Raw genomic sequence first — 22,875 nt, forward strand, 5'->3', positions numbered from 1 at the left:
AGCTGAAGACTGTGAAATCGCAAAATGCTGTACGAGTGAAAAGATCTACATTAACAGTATTACAGTTAAGCCAAATCAAAGTCTTACTTTGTTTAGGTACGAACGTTTTTATTTACGTCAAAATCTAACATTTGATCATCTAAAACAACTATAAACAAGATATTCTGAAGAGATTTGTATGTTTATTTCCAATTAGGAACCAGTGTGCATGCTGTGCACCGGTACTCCTGTTTTTGAAATCTACCTACACTGAACAAAATTAATGCGTATTTATAAAGCGCATGGTGCATCCGAGTATTTCAAGCCTTGATACTGCAGTACAATCCAAGCCTATCAACTTGCAACATTCTGATTTTATAATCGTGGTAAAATACAAAAATTGTCGGAGTTTTTGGTAAAAGAGGAACTACGACAAAAAGTTGTCATGAAATATTATCACATGAACGTATGTACACATGGTCATGTGACAGTCACTGTTGACAATTCATGACCTAAAAACAATGTACACATACCCTAGGATTTAACCTTTAGTGTTTCCCAATGACTCAGTACACTGTAAACATTTTCCATTTTCTTCACACCCAAGTTCTCTGCTTCCACTTTTCATTTTATATACTGCTTTTTTTCTTACATGGTATAGTAGTAATGTTAGTTTTTATATTGTGTTTTCTCACACTGTGCTCCAAGTTCTGTACAACTATTATCCCCCAGCACAGATCTCAGTGACAGCAAATCTGCTATTTACTCTTCTAAACCAATAATTTCAGTTTTTCAGGTCATACTATTTCAAACCAAGTATTTCATTTTTTGGGTACAACTGCACAATGACACCTTGATGTGTATTTCACATACAAATTGAGTTACATGTATACCCAGCATAATATTACTCGAACTGGAATTACTGCATTCTTAACTCATCTATTTTTGAATACATTGCCTTCAAGGGACGGTTTTTGCTCAGGGCATTTCACAAAGGTTACATTTGTGAAGCAGATGACAAGACCTTGTGTCACGCAAGACAAGAGAATCTATTTACAGGATGCAACATTTCACTAGAGAGTTGTGTAAACACAAGACTTTTAGGTCAGCTGGTAAAACTCACTCCTGGTAATTCCCTGATATCAACTCACGATATTACATCACCAGGAAAGTACACCTAAATCCAGGAAAGACACATGAATCATCACGGATTTTCAGATTTCCTCAAAAAAACTGTTTGCATATCAACAAACTGTGAGGGCGCCCTTCACTTCACTTTTCAGAGGTCAACAAATGTCACCCTGAACAGAGGGAGACTTACAATGTTTCTGATTAGATTTACTTCAAACATGGTCAGCTAATGTAGAAAGCAAATCCATTACACAAAAGGACTGGGTATTTGTCTATCATTCTAAATTCTGTAAAATTAGATATTGAATGAACAGTTGCTACATAATGTACATGGTTACTTGGACTGGATGTAAAATGGCACTCAATCACCAAATAATGATCTCTCTAGTCAGGGTCATTTACATCCTTCAAACAGAAAATAACCAAACCTTTCACTAGCATAATTCAATATACCACTACACACTGTACTACAGGTACTTAAAATATATGAGTGTTGGTGCTAATTTCATTTTTGTGGCAAAATAAATCACTGTGTACCTGTCTGCATATCTTTTACTATATTTAGTTCTATTTTATCCACTTTTATTATTTTTGTGCGATTATTTAGATACTTGAGGGTTTCAATGGAAAAAAATATTTCACTCTGACACTTTAGCATTGTAACATTTATTTGAGCTACTCTGAATAAATATATCTTATTATTTTATTATTATTAAAGTTAAATTTCTTTTACTACAAGTAATAATTACTGGTAATTATAAATTAATCTATTTTCTATGAGGAAAGGCCATTTAATAATAATAACAATATTACAATGCTCAAAATTTGTCACGAAAAATTGCATGATATGACATGCATGTTGGAGCAATTCTTTTTGGAACAAAAAGGTCAGAAATTACAATTTTATCGTCATAATTTTTCAAGGAAACAGTCAAGCAGAGACATGCACTGAGTCATGTGTTTGTTTTCAAACAAAAAAGGCTAAAAATTAATTATGTTTTTATAACTGTCAATAATACAAACAAATCATTTTTCAAGGCAAAAGATCGTGACACGACATGCATGTGTTCATATCTTACTAACTTATATAAGTTTTCAAGGCAAAAAGTAAAAGAACAGACATGCTTTTAGTTCTATTTCCATATCTGTTCAAGGAAAACTGCTAAAAATGTCCTGTTTGGTGTTACATTTTAAGACCATCTCAAGGAAAAGGGCCATCATGCAAACTCAACAGCTCTAAGGTACACATGACCCTGGGGGTGATAGACAAATATAAACATACAATATTGGTTGAACACAAATTGTGAACAACAATGGAGTCCTGCATACAAGGACAATCAAACCGGGTTTTTAATGTGTTCCGTACATGAATCTATCGCTATCCCTTTGTTAAATTTAAGTCCATTACGAGGTCAACAGCTCAGTTTGTGATCACATCTTTATTTCGAGTAAGCTTAGCCCCTTTGGTTATCAACCACTTTCCTCTTGAATAGAAAAATATGACATGCAGAAATTTTCATTTTTCTGTAACTTTTTTGCAAAAATTGGCAAAATTTTAGACCGATGTCAGGAAAATACTATTTATTTGTTTGAGTAAAAATTTTGCTTTAAAAATAAGAAATGTTCACATGGTCATCAACATGAAAAAAAATTTGGTTTAGGAATTATTAAAAAAATGTATCATTTTGAGAAATAGTTATTATTCATTCATGCAAGATATTTCGTTTCAAAATTATCAAACGTGAAAATGATTCTGAAAGAAATAACTGTTATCTAGGAGATAATCTTGATTTGAAATTCTCCACATTTTCTATAATTATCGGCATTTCATCCTGAATTGGCATATTTTTATATGATTAAACATACAATACAGCCTGAGAATCTGGTTCCAACTGACTAGTTCTGCTTGCAGTTGAATAAGTTAAGACTCGATTCTGACACTTCTTTGTGTTCTTTCCCAGGGCAGGACAATGTCTGAATCCTGCCCCAAATTACTCCATCTACAGACAGGAAGGACTAGTGCAGTGTCAACCTGAAGTTTAACATGCTGGTTAAGTGTTAGTGCCAGCCTGGTGTTGGCATTGGGCTAGCCAGGTGATAACATACAATGTAATGATGGAACAGGTATTAACCCTTCTAGTTGCTAACATGATAGTGTGTTAGGTGACAGACGCCTGTTAGCACTAAGCTAGCAAGGTGCAGATGTACTTGTAATGCTGGAACAGATATTAATCCTTCCCTTTGCTAAGATGTGCTGGTGAAGACTGTTAGTGCCAGTCGGGTGTTAGCACTGGGCTATCCAGGTGTAAACATACATCTAGTTGCTTTAACAGGTACATGTATTGACCCTTCCAGTTGTTAATGCTTGCTGGTGAAGTGCAAACTGTTAGTACCGGCCTCATTTCAACACTGGGCTATCCAGGCGTTAACATACATGTAATGCTGGAACAGGTATTAACCCTTCCTGATGCTAACATGTGCTGGTGAAGTGATAGTTCCAGCCCAGTGGTTACTTAACTGAGTCACATGTGGCCAAACTCTAGTCTGATACCAGCCATGATCCTGATGCTAAACTGTAAATTGTATTGTAAACATTTTTTCAAACTATTTAATACCGTCTTTCAACATCATGTAAACTGTGTTCAGACAACGCTAACAATAGTAACATGCATGCACAGTTTTCTATTAAACTTATCAATGGTGATGTCATTTCACTCACGGCAGGTCAGACAAACAGTTGTACCAATTCATCGCTGCGTGAGGCACTGTTAGGTCAATCCATCATATATAAATCTCAGCTTTTGTCCAACCAGCCACAAGTCTGGCATTTGTAAGTCTCCTCCACTGTATTCTAAGTTACTCTGTTATGTGTTACTTCTTCAACCGTGTTATCATAAAGAGTCCCCAAGTTTTTGCCAGGTTGCCGTTCGCGATCAAAACTTAACAGTTAAGGTCTGAAATTCTAAGCAAGTATTATCAGATTCCATCATTCCACCCTATAGGCTTGAGCTGTACATAGAGGACAACAGGCTTACAAGACATATGAAAATACAATGTACATACAAAGTACAAAGTACATATATATATCAATATTATATTTATTGTGTATGATATTTGAAGAGATTTCTGTCTTGACTAACAGTGACATGTTCAATATTTTAAGATTCCACTGTGCTGCATACTGTGTATATTTATATACAGCATATAATTTTTAAAACCAAAAACCATTGCCTCCATCTTTATTCCTGATATTTGAAGAGATTCTCATCTTTCCTTGAATGAAATGTTTAGTTTTTTTTGTAATTTCGAACTGTATTATTCCATACAATATTGCACCCCATTATAACGTATTATTACCAATCATGCGACAATTTTCATTCATTAAATTATGTCAAACTTTAATGAGAAACACAGTAAATTTCAATTCATCTTGATATTTGAATCATAATTAATAATTTATACCTCAATAAATCTATATTACCAGACTATGACGGACTCTGTCATTAAGCCATTAGTTGCATAGTGTGGCTTGGCATTATCTTATTACTGTTATACAGAGGATAAAATATGGCAGAACGTTTGATATCGATTTCGCTTATATTTCACAAGTTCTGACTCTGGTCGTGTGTTTACATGGTGTTCATTTCACTGTTTGGTTTGTACTGCGATGAGAGATATGTCGAACTGGATGGGTGTACATTTACTAGATTTTATTTTACTGCTCAGGATAAATGTGTTGTAGGAAAAAGAAGATATGCTCAAGAATTCTTTAAGATTTGCTGGCCCAGTGTCAGACTTGAGTTAATATAGGCCTGAAGGTAATACTAGGCTAATATTACCACTGGACTGGTGTATATATCAATTTTTCATTTGCTAATGCATGCTGGTGAGGTATTACTGTGTATGCCTGCAGTGTTTAATAGCACTGAGCTCGGCTGATGCTACTAGTTTGATGTTAGCATTGGGCTAGTGCCGACATTTATATAAATTTGCGTTGCTGACACATGCTGGTACTTAGGTACCAGACCAGTGTTAGTGCTGAGCTAGCCAGATAGATGTCAACATAATAGGGCCAGTGCAAGCATTAACTTGCCAGCTGTATATTCCGGCATGTACTGGTGAAGTATTAGTGTCAGACCAGTGTTAGCACTGAGCTAGTCTGATCTTAGCCAAATGCTAGTCCAATATTAGTCTGACACTAGTCAGATGATGCTAGCCTGATAAAGCCCAATGCTAGTCAAATACTAGCCAAATATTAGCACAATGCTAATCTGATACTGGTCTAATGCTAGTCCAATAGTAGTCAAATTGTAGCAAGATGCTAGTCCAATGTTAGCATGATGGTAGCCTGATACTAACACACAATACTACCCAATGCTAGCACAATACTAGCCCAATGCTAGCACAATACTACCCAATGCTAGCACAATACTAGCCCAATGCTAGCACAATACTACCCAATGCTTGTCCAATACTAGCCAAATGTTAGCACAATGTTCGTCTGATACTAGCCCAATGCTAGCACAATACTAGCCCAATACTAGCCTGATGCCAGTCCGATACTAGCCCAGTCAGAAAGCCATTCATGAGCTATAATAAATTAGGTGTAAATCACCTTATTTACATTAATCCAGGTCTAGTCTTTGTGTTTTCAGTTCCATTTTCTGGTGACCATTTCCACTATGAATGTGATCACCAGAACTGAACACAAGGAATTAAGAGACTGGAAATGAAATAGTTCAGTGAAGTGAAATAAGCCCTTCAATACATGATTTTAATCAGATTGTTCAGTTGATATGCTGTTTTAGTCAAATCTCTTGACCTGATGAAGTTCATCAAAGCAAAAAGCTACTACGAGTTTCTATATAAATTGTGTACATCATTACACTTTGAGACCATCCATTTTTTTGACCTGATGAAGTTCATCAAAGCAAAAAGCTAGTACAAGTTTCTATCTAAATTTTGTACAGCATTACACTTTGAGACCATCCATTTTTTGTGTGTATTTCTAGTGAAACTCTGACTCAGTAATTTGTTATCGTGTGTCTGATATTGTAAACTCTGGACTTAAAACATTACATATTCGTCAGGTCAACAAACAACTTCAAAATGAACACAACTAAAACTAGAAAAATTTAGGCCCACGGTAGTTTTGACAGGAGAAAATGTCTGACGTCACTCACTCACCCACACACACATTGGGTTTTTTGAAAGGTAGCTGTGATTTCAAATTGACATATTTTCTCCTAATTAAGTCACCTTTCTCATTTTCACTACAAACCTAATAAATGGTTCCATTCAAAATTAGATTTAGAAAATTCCCTTTTCCTGCATGCTTTGAACCGGATATTCCTCTGATGTTGTCCCCGAGGAAATGGTGTGATTTGGTTGCCATGGAAATTCTAGGCTTTATTCTCAAATATGCATACAGAAGATTACTGCATATAGGACAATTTCACTTCTAGAAAGAACCTGCATGTTTAGCTTATTTTCAATTTTATATACCACAAAGTAACCAATTAATAAGCTCGATTTTGACGTCAGGATTGTACTGTATACACTCCCAGAGTTAATGATGTTAAAGGTCAACTTCAGGTCAACTGCAGGTCATCCTCAGGTAATCAAACTTTGGCCATACAAATATATTCTTTTGTTTCACATATTTCTCACAAGATTGTCAAAGTGGACATCAAAGCTGTAACACCATGTTTTGCCAAAATACGGGATCACCTTGAAAAATGTAAACTCATACTTTTATGTATCACTGGTTTTGATTTTCAATTCTTGTAATAAAAATTGAATAAATCAATAAAATAACCGATTAAATTGTATCAACTGTTGTCTAAAATAATTCACTTTAAATTTTGTAGTGTGAAACAAATGATAAAATCTGTCTGGCCTTACATATTCACTTTTTATGGTAAATGAACACCATGTCTGCCCAATTTGATCACATGTTGTAGGTATATGTAAATTAGTTTATTATTAGATTATGAGATAGGATAGGGTATATGTACATGTAGATGTCATTATGAACACTAAAGCTGTTGGTATTGAAAGAATTAAGATAAGGTTAGTGTGTGTGTGTGTGTGTGTGTGTGTGTGTGTGTGTGTGTGTGTGTGTGTGTGTGTGTGTGTGTGTGTATGGTACATTGTATGTATGTATCGTGTACATGTATGTATATATGTATGTGTGAAAGTATGTATGTGTGTGTGAGAAAGTATGTATGTATGTATGTATGTATGTATGTATGTATGTATGTATGTATGTATGTATGTGTGTGTGTGTGTATGTATGTATGTATGTATGTATGTATGTATGTATGTATGTTTGCATGTATGTATGTATGTATGTATGGATGGATGGATGGATGGATATGTGCGTGTGTGTATGTGTATGTATGTACAATGTATGTATCATGTATATTCATGTATATATGCCTGCCTGTATATAAACACACATGTACAATATAGCCATCTCTAATTCTCATCTACTGTCAATATACATTCAAATCTTCACCAAACCATGATATGTACAATATATCTTCCACAAATGTCATGTTATTGTCATGTCGTACTCTCATAATGAATATCTCACATACAAATACCATATTTCTTGATGCAATTGGTCAATACACAATACCAACTCATGATCCTATAAACATACATATTTTTAGAAGAATATTTTTGCCATTTTAGAATTGTCCATAGTATCCATTACAACTAGATATTTTTTATGAATTGTAAGGCCTTATGTATTGTGTTATATACAAGTGGATATTACAATGTACTTATTTTTGTAATTTTTTTGTAGTGAAACGAACAAAAAGTAGTCACTCTTGAATATTCTACATTTCCAGCATAATGCTAGTTTTTCAATTACAACTCTGTATAAAAGGCATGACTCGCAATTTGAGTGTTTACTTTGGTCAAATGGAATGCACTTTATCAATTATTTTATGACAGTCTCAGCCGATTTATGAATCATGATGTAACATATGTATCTAATGAGATTTTAATGTCCATTAATCAATATTATGAATGAGTAGATTATCTGAGTATGGCGCCCTCATGGTGAACAGTTTGACAGTCCAAGTCCCATGATGCTTTGTGGTATCAAGAGGATATACTCTCCTAATTACAGTTGTGGTCTCAAAATTGACAACAGTCACGAAATGGTGATTTTTTCCCCGGCATGCTACCCTCCCTGTAAATGACACACAACCCAAAGTTTATGAATATTCAATTAGATTTTCCAATATTACAATAAAATGGTGAGTGTGCAGTTAATTTTAAAATCCCATAATGCATCAGGGCATCCATAGCTACCGGTACTTGTGGTAGTTCAGTTATGGCATAAAGTTGGCTATCACGAACAATATCAATGCCTGACTTACAAAGAGAACTGTGGAGCAAACAGCATATATTTACACCTGTTCATCTGACAAAAATACAGCAGAAACAAAATCTGATGTCTGTTTATCCAACCAACCAATCACATCTTCAGAAACAAGAAACACAGTTTGACACCTGTTTATCTGACCAATCATGGCAGCTGAAACAAGCAACAAAATTCCAATTACGTACACTGAAATAATAAATGGAGATTTTTTTTTTGACCAAACACTTCTTGCTCATGATTTGTAAAATATTTCAAGCTCTTAGTGCAATGTATATTATTCTTAGATTTTATTTGTGAGTTACAAACAATAGTAACTAATTTGTTGATTTTCATACTTACAGTAAATCAGAAACTTGCCTAGCAATAACGAATTCACAAAACTTTGTCTTTTAGTTCATTTTGGCGGGAAGCTGTGCGATACGACCAAAATTATTCTGAAAATTAGAAATTTGTCTTAATCTTTTGAAGTTACTATAAATTCTGAAAAATTTACACAATATATTCGGTACTAAAACCCGAATGGTTGACAAGCTTATATCTTTTTAACCATTTTTAGAGATTTTTTTGCAACATTTCTGTTTGAGGGTATCGACCTGTGTTAGAACAAATCTGTGTCAACTCAAGATCATTATGAAGTGCGAGAAGTTGAAGTACCAGCAAAATGGCCGAACGACAGTTACAACCCTTGTGACAAGACTTTCCCATTAGGTGGAAACAGCGACGTCAAATCGTATTAGTGTGTTGTCAAGATACCTGACTACCTACATGCACTTTTCAATTTACTACGAACATGAAGGAACATGTTAGCTGTTTTCCTACTTTTTTTTCACCGACTCGAGGGAATTTTCAGTATCTCCGATTTCAAATGTTAGAGACAACCAATTACATATGCACTTCACTTTCATCTAAGCGTTGAACATCAATACACCAAATACAAGATGAAATGTGATTGGTTAATCTTGTTTCAAATGTAGTATTTTGTTGGTTCTTAACCAATCAGGAAGTGTTTTAGTACAAGTTGATAGATTGGAAGGATGTAGGAGTTGAAATGATCACTAAACTATATTAAGTGTGTGTGATAGTGTATGGTTTTACAATTCATTACTAAATGCCATTATTACGTTCTATCAAGTCATATTTCTACATACTGCTGCGGTTTTGCTGCAAGCTCTATTTTCTTAGCCTAGGGACTACGCTATTCGACTCGACATACTGGCTCAAATGATAATGAATGACACTTTCAAGCCCTTACAGTCTCCAGGCTTCACTTTCCGGGAATGTCCAATATTTCCTTCGGCTTATTTTTCCATTTTCGTTTAATGGTAACACACAATTTATGCATAAATTAACAAAAACTTGAGCTGTGCATAGTACTCAAGAACCTTAATACTCTGGATATTACTAGCTTTGGTTGCAATGCATGTATGTTATATGTATACGTGGGTGTACATGTTTTTATTTCAAATAATTTTTTTTCATTTCAAGGATAGCTTTTGTGTACAAATTCTGTAAAATCATAATTGATTAACTGTTAATATAACAAAACAGATTGCCTGAGGAAACTAACGTTCTTCAATAGAGTCAAACTGAATGACACTTTTCTATCTTTACAGTGTGGCAAAATTAATCAGATTGGTGCTCGAACTCCAATCACAGTGGTAAGAGACAGGTGGTGTAAGAACTGGGCCATCGACAACAACCTATGAAATATATTTTTGTACAATGTATCTGTTCCAAGTATTCATCGTAAGACAAGACCCTAATCATGCCACAGCCATTATCCTGTACAAGAACTTGACCTGAAGAGGGACAGTCTATCATAGCAATATAGTATATACAGCAGTGTGCACTGCTCTGCAATCTTTATCTTTCTCACACATACATACATTTTTATAACGAGAGAACTCCCTACATTCACTAAACCACTAATCCTTCAAGTGCGAATGGAACATTAGGGCACTTTTGTTCTACTGATAATCTTAAAAATTTATTGTTTTATTTGCTCTTAATGGATTATAGTTGTTAAAGACACTTATCATTCATGATTTAATAAATGTGTTTTATGACTAAAACTTGACATGTTTGTTCCTGAATGTTATAATGTACACAAATATAGCTGTGAATGAAACTACCAGTATATGTTCTCACACATGATAACAGTTTCTGTATAACTAGTCTCGTTCCTATACGTATATGTTACAATTACTATGATCATCCACTCACGTGTAGTCAAAGTCGTTACTCTAGCACAGAAATCTGTGCTCACTCAACAGCGTTCATATAAACGTGTTGACGTTATCGCGTCCCCACATGATTTAGTTTCAGGCTGGAGGTGAGTTCAGTCGTATATATTATTACAATTAGCCATTGTCTGAATGAAGTAACCAACAACAACTGCCTGTCAGTTTGTGATGGATAACTTCTGACATGTGCTGTTTAACCTTGGCCCAGCAGGCGGTTTAGCCACATAATAGCAGTTTTTTTTTAGCAACTTTGACTATACGTGAGTGGAGATGATCGTAGTAACATAACATGTCTATATAGGACTAGACTAGACTACAGTATATACAGTATAACTGAGTTTGAATACTAAATCTGTGAAATGACTGCTTCTATGACAAGTACTATTGCCCTGTGTTTAACCTCAGTATATGGTGCATTAGTTCACTATATCATGTATCGGGTGGTTGTAAAAATATGTATGTCCTCACCTGTCTGTCCGGATCGAAACTATTAAATTTCAAACAACATGGCACGAGCACAAGAGCAAAGCAAAATCACAGATTGCAATCTAAATAGGCTATTGACAACCAAAATTGTGGTGACACAGAATGACCAAGGTATAAATTCCATATTTTTTGTTCAAATTTGTACAACTTGGCTTGTGCATAGTATAATTATCTGAATGCACATCAGTAGTTTAAAAACTAAAATAGAATTACAACTTGATAATTTTTATATATTTTACTGGTAAATTATATGTAATTCACATGTTTATATCAAAATGTATGACAGGAAAAATTTAAATATTTTTAAAAATCTTGAGATGTGTAATAGATACAATACGAAGTGAAAGGTTATAACAAACAACAATATAAATCAATAACAGTAAAGTGATTTTTGACATACTTTGGGCAAAACTGACAACATGGTCCATAAAAGTAGAACAAGATAATTACTCCGTCTCTAGATGTGACTGAAATTTCCACATATGTACTCTAAAAGTCCGCATAAATTCATGTCCTACAAAAGGACACCACTGGTTACTATTTGTAAAAAATGTTTCTGACACAAAAAGGAAGCTGGTAGAACAAGATATAAAAATCTCTCAGTTTTACAAGTTGCAAGTTACTGATAAATAACCAGGGTTCAAAGGTCATGGCAATTACCCTACTTCCTTTCTCTCTCTCCATGTATTGTATTACAATTGCATAATTCATCCATCTCTAGATCTAACTGACATAGTTGCCATGGTAACCATGGTAAAGTTAGCCACTTTAACTCCTCAGGAACATTCCGTGTTTGAATGATATTATATAATATAGATCAATCTCCTTGACTACTAACACAGTTGTACATTATTAGTATAGTCACATGTCAAGTACATCAGGTAATGACAATATGACATTTAGACAGATTCATTTTCATAGAAAATTGTAAATAATAGCATTTGCATATATATATATCTATATATCTATATACATATTACATATATATGTGTGTGTATATATATATATATATATATATATATATATATATATATATATATATATATAAATTATAGTATAAAAGACAAGAAAATTGCATTATCTAAACATACATATTGCAATATTAGATATATGTCTGTCTGTCTGTCAGTCTGTCTGTCTGTCTGTCTGTCTGTCTGTCTGTCTGTCTGTCTGTCTGTCTGTCTGTCTGTCTGCCTGTTTCCTTGTCTGTTTAGCACACCTTTATCGAGCTGATCAATTACTACATATATATACATTTGGGCTTGAATTGAACTTATGTTATTGGCAGCTTGTTAGTCAAAGTTGGCTAATAATCTGATGCAAAGTGTTTCAGCTATAATTTTAATTTCAATTGATATTAAAGACTACCACTTCATAGATTTGGTAGTCAAGATATGATGTACGTAATGTATCAGGATTAATGCAAATTTCAAGAAGACACCCTGTTAACACTGCATCATAAGGGCAGCAAAGTGTGACATCAGAAATCAGTGGACGTATTCCAAAGTTATCTTTAATAAATCTCTTATTGTTTTATTAGCACAAGTCATCGTGTTCAATTTACATATACATTCTAAGATTTGGCTATGTTGTCATAATTGAACTGTTTGTTTTATAAATCGTTAAAACTTTACGCTAATTGAAGTGTACAGATCTGAGGACTGTTTTCAGAAAAGAATGACATCTTTTCAAATAATCGATATCTTCTTTTATAGTTTTGCATGCAGACTTTGAGTTTGTTCAGCAGTAGCATGCAGCCTCAGGGGTTAGACTGTAAGATATGTCGTGTCGAGGGGTTGATCGATGTGTGATGGTGCCCCGTCATGGCATACCTTAATACAGACTACCTCAGGGGGCTGTGTAACTGAAATCAGGCATACAACTCTCAATATGTAAAGGTACATATTTTGGACTATCACATCATGATAACCACCAATCAGAAAGGTCTTTTCATACTGGCAACTTTGGCAAATTTATAGCTTCACATACCAAAGGATGCAGCCATGTAACAAGCCTCTGTATTGGTCAATATTGTTATTTGCCACCAATCAGATTATGCAATACATTGTCATTTTCCACCAATCAGATAGGTCATGTGAGGGTGTGCTACATATAGGAAAAACTGGCAATATCTTCAAGGGTTTATAAGCATGGATCTTATGAATATTCAACATTTGGACATGTACATGTACAAATGTGTACAAATTGTCTGCCACGGTACAGAAAACCATTTCATTGCCTTCCTTATCATATTACCCACATTGCTGGCAAAGTATATCTTACTTCTTAGAGACCGAATAACTTGTCTACAGTCTGTTGAACCGGTAGTCTTAAATTAGGTATAACTATTTTCTGATGCATCTCAGCGTGGAGTAAACTAAGTCTGTAATCCACTCACAGCGGCGGGATGTCAAAAGCTAAATATACACTTTATACTTATTACATTAACTGAACTATACTATAGTCTTAATTGAATTAAACTCAAGAATGTGAAAGAAATCATTTTGGTACATACCTTTTATGTATTCATAATGTCGACTTTTACCCATTTTTCATAAAACATGGTACTAGCTACGTTTAATACTGTATAGTAGTTTAGTGTGTTATATATATTTAATGTTTTTTGTGAATTCGTTTCTGTATGTAGACTCTCAATGATGCATTTTTACATTATTTCATGTCAAATATACTATTACTACACTACACTACACTGCACTACACTACACTACACTACACTACACTACACTACACTACACTACACTACACTGCACTACACAACACAACACTACACTACACTACACTGCACTACACTACACTACACAACACTACACTACACTACACTACACTACACTACACTACACTACACTACGCTACACTACACTACACTACACAACACTACACTACACTACACTACACTACACTACACCAGTACTATACTGGTACTATACTATATACTATACCATATACTATACTATACTATACTATACTATACTATACTATACTATACTATACTATACTATACTATACTACACTACACTACACTACACTACACTACACTACACTGCACTGCACTGCACTGCACTGCACTACACTAGACTAGACTAGACTAGACTACACTACACTACACTAGACTACACTACACTACACTCATAATTACATGTATGTTCATGTGTCCAAAATATTTATAACATAAACAGTTTTAATTACAAACATGTATATCATCCCTCAACTTTATAGTAAATATTTTACAAGAACACGAACTTGGATTTTTCAAACACATAACATGTATGTATATGTACATGCATAATATAACACCAACAACTTTCATTACAAAACTATACATGTACATGTCCAATGTACAATGTATGTCTTCCCTTCAACTTGGTTTCAAAAAACTATTCAAATATTTTATGAGAAAATGAAATTAAAACTTTTATGGGTATGAGGCAATCAAATATAAAAATTTGATATAACTGATGGAATTAAAAACACTTACTTAGATGTAAAATAAATTGATATTACCTTTCGTCATTTTAACTTTTAAAAATGAAAGATGTCAAACACATTTAAAATTTGATATAAAAGATGATTTGTTGCAATTTAATATTTAAACATTAATTAGTATTCATTATAGCTATAAATACTGCCTATCAAATATGTAAGGTTGATGTGAGAGGTTCCATGTGTGCACTGGCTATTAAAATGAAATATTGGTCTCAAGCGACACATTTCCTGCAAATTTGTGATATAGAGTGCCAAAGAAGGTCAATTGAAAACAGGCATTTCAAGATTACTGAAGAAAGGTTGCTCAGAGAGCCAAGTTCTACACAAGATGATCACACACATTACTATTATCTGATTATACAGTTAATCATACTATAGATGGTTACAAAACATATGCAAATGGTAATTAAGTATGCAAAGTCCTGCAAAGTAGTCACTACATTGTACATGTTGAGATCATTACTAGTTATGAACACCGCGTTCTACACAAAGATGATGATGCACTTTACTTTACTATGATTATAGTTAATCATAGATGTTACAAAACATATGCAGATAGGGTAATTAATTATGCAAAGCCTTGTAAATTGGTAACTACAAATGTAACTACATGTATAGTGTACTTGTCAAGGACACTGCTATACATGTAGTTATGAGAGTTCTACATATAATAAAGATGATGATAGACATGACTCTAGTTATAGTTATTATTTATGCAGATATGCAAAAAGGGTTATTAAATATGCAAACCACCATGTCTGGCTTCAAAGAAGCCTGCTGTACACTAGGGTGAGGCACTCTGGGAAACAATATCCTGAACATTGTTTGAGCAAGTGCTAAGGAGATGTGAAGCTCTGAACTTGAGTTTATTTTCCAGAACACCTCACTCCAGCATACAGCAGGCTTCTTCTAAGCAATGTATATGTACCAATTTTTACAACTGTATTGTAGATTAGTCACACACAGTAAAATTTGTGCAAAGTACTTCTCTAGGTCCCCTAAGTGTTAAGAAATGCAGCTATGATAAACTCAGTCTCACCTTTCTAAGTCAAATCAACTGTAAAGATAAGTCAGCTGAAATTCAACAGAAGTGATGCACTGTTGACACACTGCATAGGAGAACAGAATATGCAAATTAGGTAATTAAATATGGACAACTTAGAACTAATCTTTATACATGAATCTGTTTTGAATTTTATGAATGAACAGGAAAACAAATGTTCGGGTGTTGGTCACAATATGAAATACTTCTTATTAAACACTATAAATCATGAAAAATATGAGATTATTGATGTTTTATTGTATGTATCTCTCCTTCTTTGCCTTCTTTTTATTCTAGAAAATCATTCATGTACAGGTCGCTTTTTGCCATATCTTTGACCAGGGTCTGTCATCTCACACTTCCAAAGAAACTGTATTACTTTAGTACATATTTTACAACTTTTTAAAACAACAAATTGCATTATAACTTCTAATTTAATCTCTGATCTCAGTATACATGTAGATATGCAAGTAAGTTGAAAAATACTCAAATCCACATTCAGAAGAAAATGTATGCATGTAATAATAATCATTTAGCCCAGACTTGTCTTGGTATAGAGGGCTACTTGAGATAGTACAGCCATTGCCAGGCTCTAGGCAATAAAGGGTACGCAATATGAAACCAGATATTCCAAAGTGTTTTTATTAAAATTAAGGGTGGTCAATAGGTAAAATCTGAGCTCTTCTGCTGTTCTACCAGGATTGCCTACAAAAATTGAGACACCAGCTACATAAATCTATGCAAATTTAACCTAATTGTACCCTTTTTGTTTAACACCAGGCTTCCTAAACCTTAGCACAAACGCATATCAAATTACAAATTTTTGTCAAGGTACAATGTAGTGTAGGGCAAAGACTGTTGGAATGCTGTGAAGAAGAGACATTCCCCTGGTTGAAGACAGGCCTGTCAATTCATCAGCAGTTCTGTCAATGCATCTGTCAAGGGACCTATAAATTTTAAGCGTCTGACACAAACTTTATTAATACCATGCAACCATTCTATTCACCTGGGATGTCCTATTTTGTATTTCCATCCAAGACTGAATATTTTTGCAGCTTTTCTTTCACTTTATTTTCTCCTTTCACATCAGGGAAGACAATCCGATCTATCAATGCAAACCCTATTTCATATTTACCCGATTTGTTCACTAATAAAAAGCCATCCATCAATAAAAGCTTGTCTAAATAAATTTGATTTTATAGATTAGAAAGCTGTTCATACCATTTACTATATGATCATTGTAATTTTCTTCAAACACATGTAAAGTAGCGTCTTTAGTTTAAAAGTGCAGTATCTCGCAAGCGAATTGTTTTTGTCTACCGAGGTAAATCACATGACCTTTGAGGATTTTTTTTGTGTGAATTGGTGCCGATTTTTCAATGATTGTAAAATTGTGATGGTGCCTACATGTATGATAAAATTATGACATTTTTCACTCTAAATTTACCAAAATTTCCAAGCAGAAGCATTTGATGGAAATTCATAAATTAACTTTTTTAAATTAGGAATTCCTAATTGTGATACATTACTAGGAGAACTTTTACTAAAATTTTAACCAATACGCACAACATACTTGTGATAAGCTGAAGGCTTTCGAATACAACCTGGCAATCTTGTCCTGTCAGTCAACTGTTACATTACTATCGGCACTAAATGGATATGAAAATGGCTGGCCTTTTCAACTTGTTTCACACCTCAAAGGGCTGAACTATCAGCAGTACATGAATACAAAAACACCTTGATTTTTGGACACATTTCACACCTCAGCAGACTTTTTGAAATTCCATTACTACGTCATTATTAATTCAAAGCTGCCAATTTTCAGAGAAGAAAATTTGTCAAAATTGATCATCGCTACGAATTCTCCATAAAGTGAACACATTTTAGAATCAAATCAACGAGTAATAAAAATGTATGTGAAAGTAGGTCAAAGCAATTATAAATTTCCAGGCAAATGCTACTACAAAACATCCTTTGTGTTAGATATTTTAATGCACAAAAGATAGTCAATTTTCCGAGGCTTGACCTTAAAAGTAATATCAGTGACGACAATTCTTTTGTGTGACATCAAAAAGCACTGATAAATCAATACCGAATTTTGCACAGTATTGTGTGTATCACTGATACAAAATGATTATTAATAACGGCAATAATCCATTGTTCACAGCAAAGTTGAATATTCAACAGCCGTGCACATGGAGAAGAATGCATCGTAAATTAGAGTATCACAAAAGCTTTCAAAACATACCCAATAGGCATTCATAGAATCGAACAAAGAATGTTAATCTGCAATGCCAGATTAAACTCTACTGTTCCCTTTGGTTCTCTACTGGTGACAAGAACTTACAGACTGCCAAAATCAATAACATTACTATGTGGTATGTACATGTCAAAATAAATTTATTAGAACTCAACATATTCTTCCTAAAATTTGTGAATTTTTTTTTTGTAATTCTGGGAAAATGTGGAAATCTGGAAAATTTACAATTTTTTTACACGTATATATATTTCAATATTTTGAATAGAAAATAACCCTAGTAAATTGACTAGAAAACATGGTATACATGTATGTATTTGTATGCTTGCCACCTTTATTTAATAATAACATTATTTTTGACACATTTTCCAGATTTGCCTTCAGCAATCTACTAATGTTATAGCACAAATCACTTAAAATTCTGTGACAGGCTTAAGTATGCCATTATATAATACATGACATTTTTGCCATGAGATTTTCCAAATACTTGTCAATTAACACTCCCTGTGTAGGAATATTCACTGAATGTCAAGTTGATAATACTGCAACAGTAGTTTTGATTTTTCTGTTCACTTCTTACTTTTTACGTCACAATTCGTGCATCTATAGTACTAGTATATACATGCACAAATACCAGTATTAAAGATGGCCATAAGATAGCCACAAAATACATAGTCTTGATTACCCAGCCTTTTGCTGCTGGGGCTCTGCCTACGAGACCACTCCATATGAGAATCTGGGTAAACGAGATTTCAAATCGCTCACGCAGGAAGTAAAGATCAGAGTAGTGCATGCTGGGGAATACTTCACATCCAACATTATAGGCTAACCGATTTAAGTACTTTCGCGACAAGTTATCATTTCCCAAGTGAGTGATACATCTAAATTACAACAAATAGGCCTCGTAAGCCCACTTTTTATGACTTGGAAGAAATGTACTGTGTGACCCTGGCGTGTGGTAGTTCCAGACTCTCATCTGGGTGGTGTTGTAGAAGAGCCCAGAGCAGTAAGAGTCTGGGTAACCCAGACTAATAAATATTACACTTCTTGCATAACCACAATGAATATGTCATATCCTGTTTGAAAGTGAGGCGGCTGACCTTGTCATATTTAACTGTTAAGGGTTCCTGATAGCAGAAATGGGCAAATTAGATAAAACTGGGCTTAATTTGCCATATATTAAATCAACCATACTTTAGTTTGTGAGCCATGGTAAGATGGTCTGTATCTTTCAGCCCCCTTTTTTAAATTCTGTTCTGTGTATTTATGATTTGTTTTGCTACATGTCTAGACAAGCTCTGTTTAAAGTTTGTAAGCCTTCCACAAATAATATGAGAATGTGACTATAATTTGAGATTATACATATAATTTGTATTTGTACATGTACCAATGCACCGACGAACTGATGTATGCAAATCTTGTTATGTTGTATTAAACATGGTTAACTATGGACAACTAAAACAGGACTTTGTTTGAGTGAATTAACTTACATTGTCATTATTTGTATTATTGAACATGAGGTCATTGTCTGTTGGTGTGTGAAAACATGTGCATATGTATATCTGTCTGTCTGTCTGTCTGTCTGTCTGTCTGTCTGTCTGTCTGTCTGTCTCTCTGTCTGTCTCTCTGTGTGTCTCAGTTCCCTGTATAGGTGTGGTGCATGTACATTGTAAGTACTTCATCTAGGTCTCATTCAGCTGTATCTGTCTTTGAAATTAGGTTATTTGTAAGTACTGCAGAGTTATAAAGAGCGCAAGTTCTAATTATGGCCTCACTTTATGGTGATATTTTGCACAAAGGAACAGGAAATACATGTCCTACAACTGGCACGGATATCTGTGACAGCAAAAAATGAACAACAATAATATAAAATTTAAATCTAATACCCTAACGCCGTCTGTCAGTGTAGCATATCCAATTTTTATACTTGAGTACTTGTGATATGTCACTTCTAATACTACAATGGATATGGTATAGTCTGGATGAGAAACTTGAGTATCATGTTGTCTTTTATGACATGATGTTAGGCCCTTTGAGGTTCTCTTTGCAACAATGGCAGCCACAGCCTCTTGACTGCTGGATGTAAATGTATAATGAACTGCCTTATCAACGTTGAGGAAAGTCTTGCCCTATATTTCATTCCTAATGGAGTACCAACAAGATAGCAATGATTAAGGAAATGTTAGCTAAGACATGGCTGAGATGTCAATACCAAGTACATGTACTTAGGGCATGTGTATGGCAACATATCTCACCAGCATCATGTATATGTCACTATACATCTCACCGAGTGCACTGGATATTTCCTATGATATTGCCTGTGGTTGCATCAAAGTGCTTATCTCATGAAGTTGACAGGATATCTCATAGTATGACGTTCTTAATGGTTTCCCAATGTTAGTTACAAAATGTACCTCACCTAGTTAAGATGATATTTCACCATATGACACAGCATGGCTGTTATCACACCATGTGGACAGGATACATGTTTTTGTATGTCATACTGTGATATATTCCCCATCGTTTCTTCAAAGCAGATGTACTTATTTGACCAATGCAAGTTGCACATGGCATGATATTTTGAGCATTTCTACATGTATATTTCCTTTGAAGCTGCCTATGGTTTCAGCTTGGTTGTTATTCAACATTGTTGTTATCTCACTAAGTTGACAGGATATTTCATGCTATGACGCTGTCTATAGTTGTTAGTCAGCATCGTTGTTATTTCACTATTAAAGTTGACAGGAGATTTGTGCTACATGTATGACTTTGCCTTAAATGGTTTCACTATGGCAATTATCTAATCAAGTGGGCAGGATATGTCATATTTTTATGTTGCCTATGATTTCACCAACATACATTGTACTTAATTCACCACATGGACACAGTATTTCACAATATGTACAATGTTGCCCATGGTTTCACCAAGGTGCAAAATGTACAATGTAGAATTCCACCATGCTGACATGATATTTCATATCACTATGATGTATGACATTGCCTATGGTTTCACCAAGTCATCTGACCACATGGACAGGAAATTTCATATTAGGATACTGTCTATACTTTAACCAAGATTGCTATCACATGTTTATCAGCTGAAAATCATAACTAAATGCTCAATCTATTGGGTTATAAATAAGCCAACCAAAATCAGTAAACATATTTTAAACATTTGCACAGACTTTTCTTATCTATTGTGCTAATTTTTATATTGATTTTTATATTGATATTGATATGACATTAGCATACACACACACATACACACATACATACACAGACACACAGACACACACACACATACTTATACACATACATGTACAAGGGCACAACACAATTTCATTTCTTGTACTAGCACCAAAGTTATCAGTGTAAATAAACGGATTGCCAAGGAAAATTATCCTTTTAGTATTTGTACAGATAGTAGAAAAACAAACATTGTCAATTTTTGACATATCTATTTTCACCACTAATGGAATATAGAGGAAAGAGGCTTTCAACTGGTATTTGATTTAATGTGTTCTGAAATGCTTCTTTTATACTATAGTACTACTACAGAAACACATTATTTGAAAACTATATATATGTACGTACCAATGAAGTGTTACCTTTCTCTACGATATTTTTGAACATTATGTACAAAGCCATTTTTCACATGGGTATGACTGTCTATCCAAATTTGTGGTAGAAGATATTTATTATCAAATTCATAAATTTGGCCTGGTGCTTTCCTGTTGTCAATATCAAATGTGGTAATTTTTTGTAACTATGTATGTGTGTAACTGTATGTACGTACATATGTGCATGTGTTTATGGAAAACATTGAGGTTCTCTACCTTACTACAACATTTTCAAATTCCTTGAGAAACTGGTAATACTTCTCTTGAAATAAATATTGAAAAACCTACAACCTGACAACAGTGGGTTTGATAAAATAGCCAACCAGATGGTTTGTCATCATTGTTGAATTAGTCACACTTGAACAGCCTCATACACTATCAACTATTATTAAACCATCAGCCTATTATTTCCTCACTAATGTGGAAAATATTGACTGCTGCAAGGAAAGAACAGACACATGTCCAGGTCTACTAGCAAATGATGGGAATTTATGACTGTAATCTGTATTCTACATTGATATCTGATTATGATCAAAAACAAATATAACATGGAATCAGGAGTCACACATGGTAAATAATCAATTCCTTATTTTACCATTATCCTGGAAAATATTGATTGTTACGAGCAAAGAACAGACATGTGACCGGATCTACCAACAATTTATGGCTACAAACTGAAATCCAAACCAAACATCTCCTGAAGGATAAGCTTTGAAAGTACAACAAAATCAGTATTAACATGTATAAAATACCATCATTATTTCCAACTAATGTGAGGAAAGATCTTTGCCGGTAGAAAACAGACACATGTCCAGGTATAGCAACAATTTATACAAATTTATGGTTGCAATCTGATAATGAACATCAATATCTGACCGAATAAATATTTAATACTATAATAGCCAGGCTATTACTGTTATTTCCCACTTATACATGTACATTGATGTGAGGACTGACTATTGCCCACAGAGACCACATGTCCAGGCCTACCAATAATTACATGTATACAAAGTCCTGTTTACGATCTGAAAATTACACCAACCAGCTGAAAAAGGATAAACCGAAATAATATAACGAAACCAGAAATAACACTCATCTGTAAGTATAACTACTATTTCCACTAATATAAAATGGAATGATGCTTGCCAGCAGAAAACAGACACATGTCGAGGTTAGTAGTAATTTATGCAAATTTGTGGTTATAATCTGAA

At 34.1% G+C, this 22,875-nt stretch overlaps 1 protein-coding gene across 1 annotated transcript in view; it reads right to left on the bottom strand.

Moving 5' to 3' along the window:
* LOC144445495 (CYFIP-related Rac1 interactor B-like) overlaps positions 1-22,875 on the bottom strand; it is a 47,892-nt gene that overhangs the window by 10,511 nt on the left and 14,506 nt on the right. The window lies entirely within an intron of this gene.

This window comes from Glandiceps talaboti, chromosome 14 (genome assembly GCF_964340395.1).
Source record: "Glandiceps talaboti chromosome 14, keGlaTala1.1, whole genome shotgun sequence".
Lineage (NCBI taxonomy): Eukaryota > Metazoa > Hemichordata > Enteropneusta > Spengelidae > Glandiceps > Glandiceps talaboti.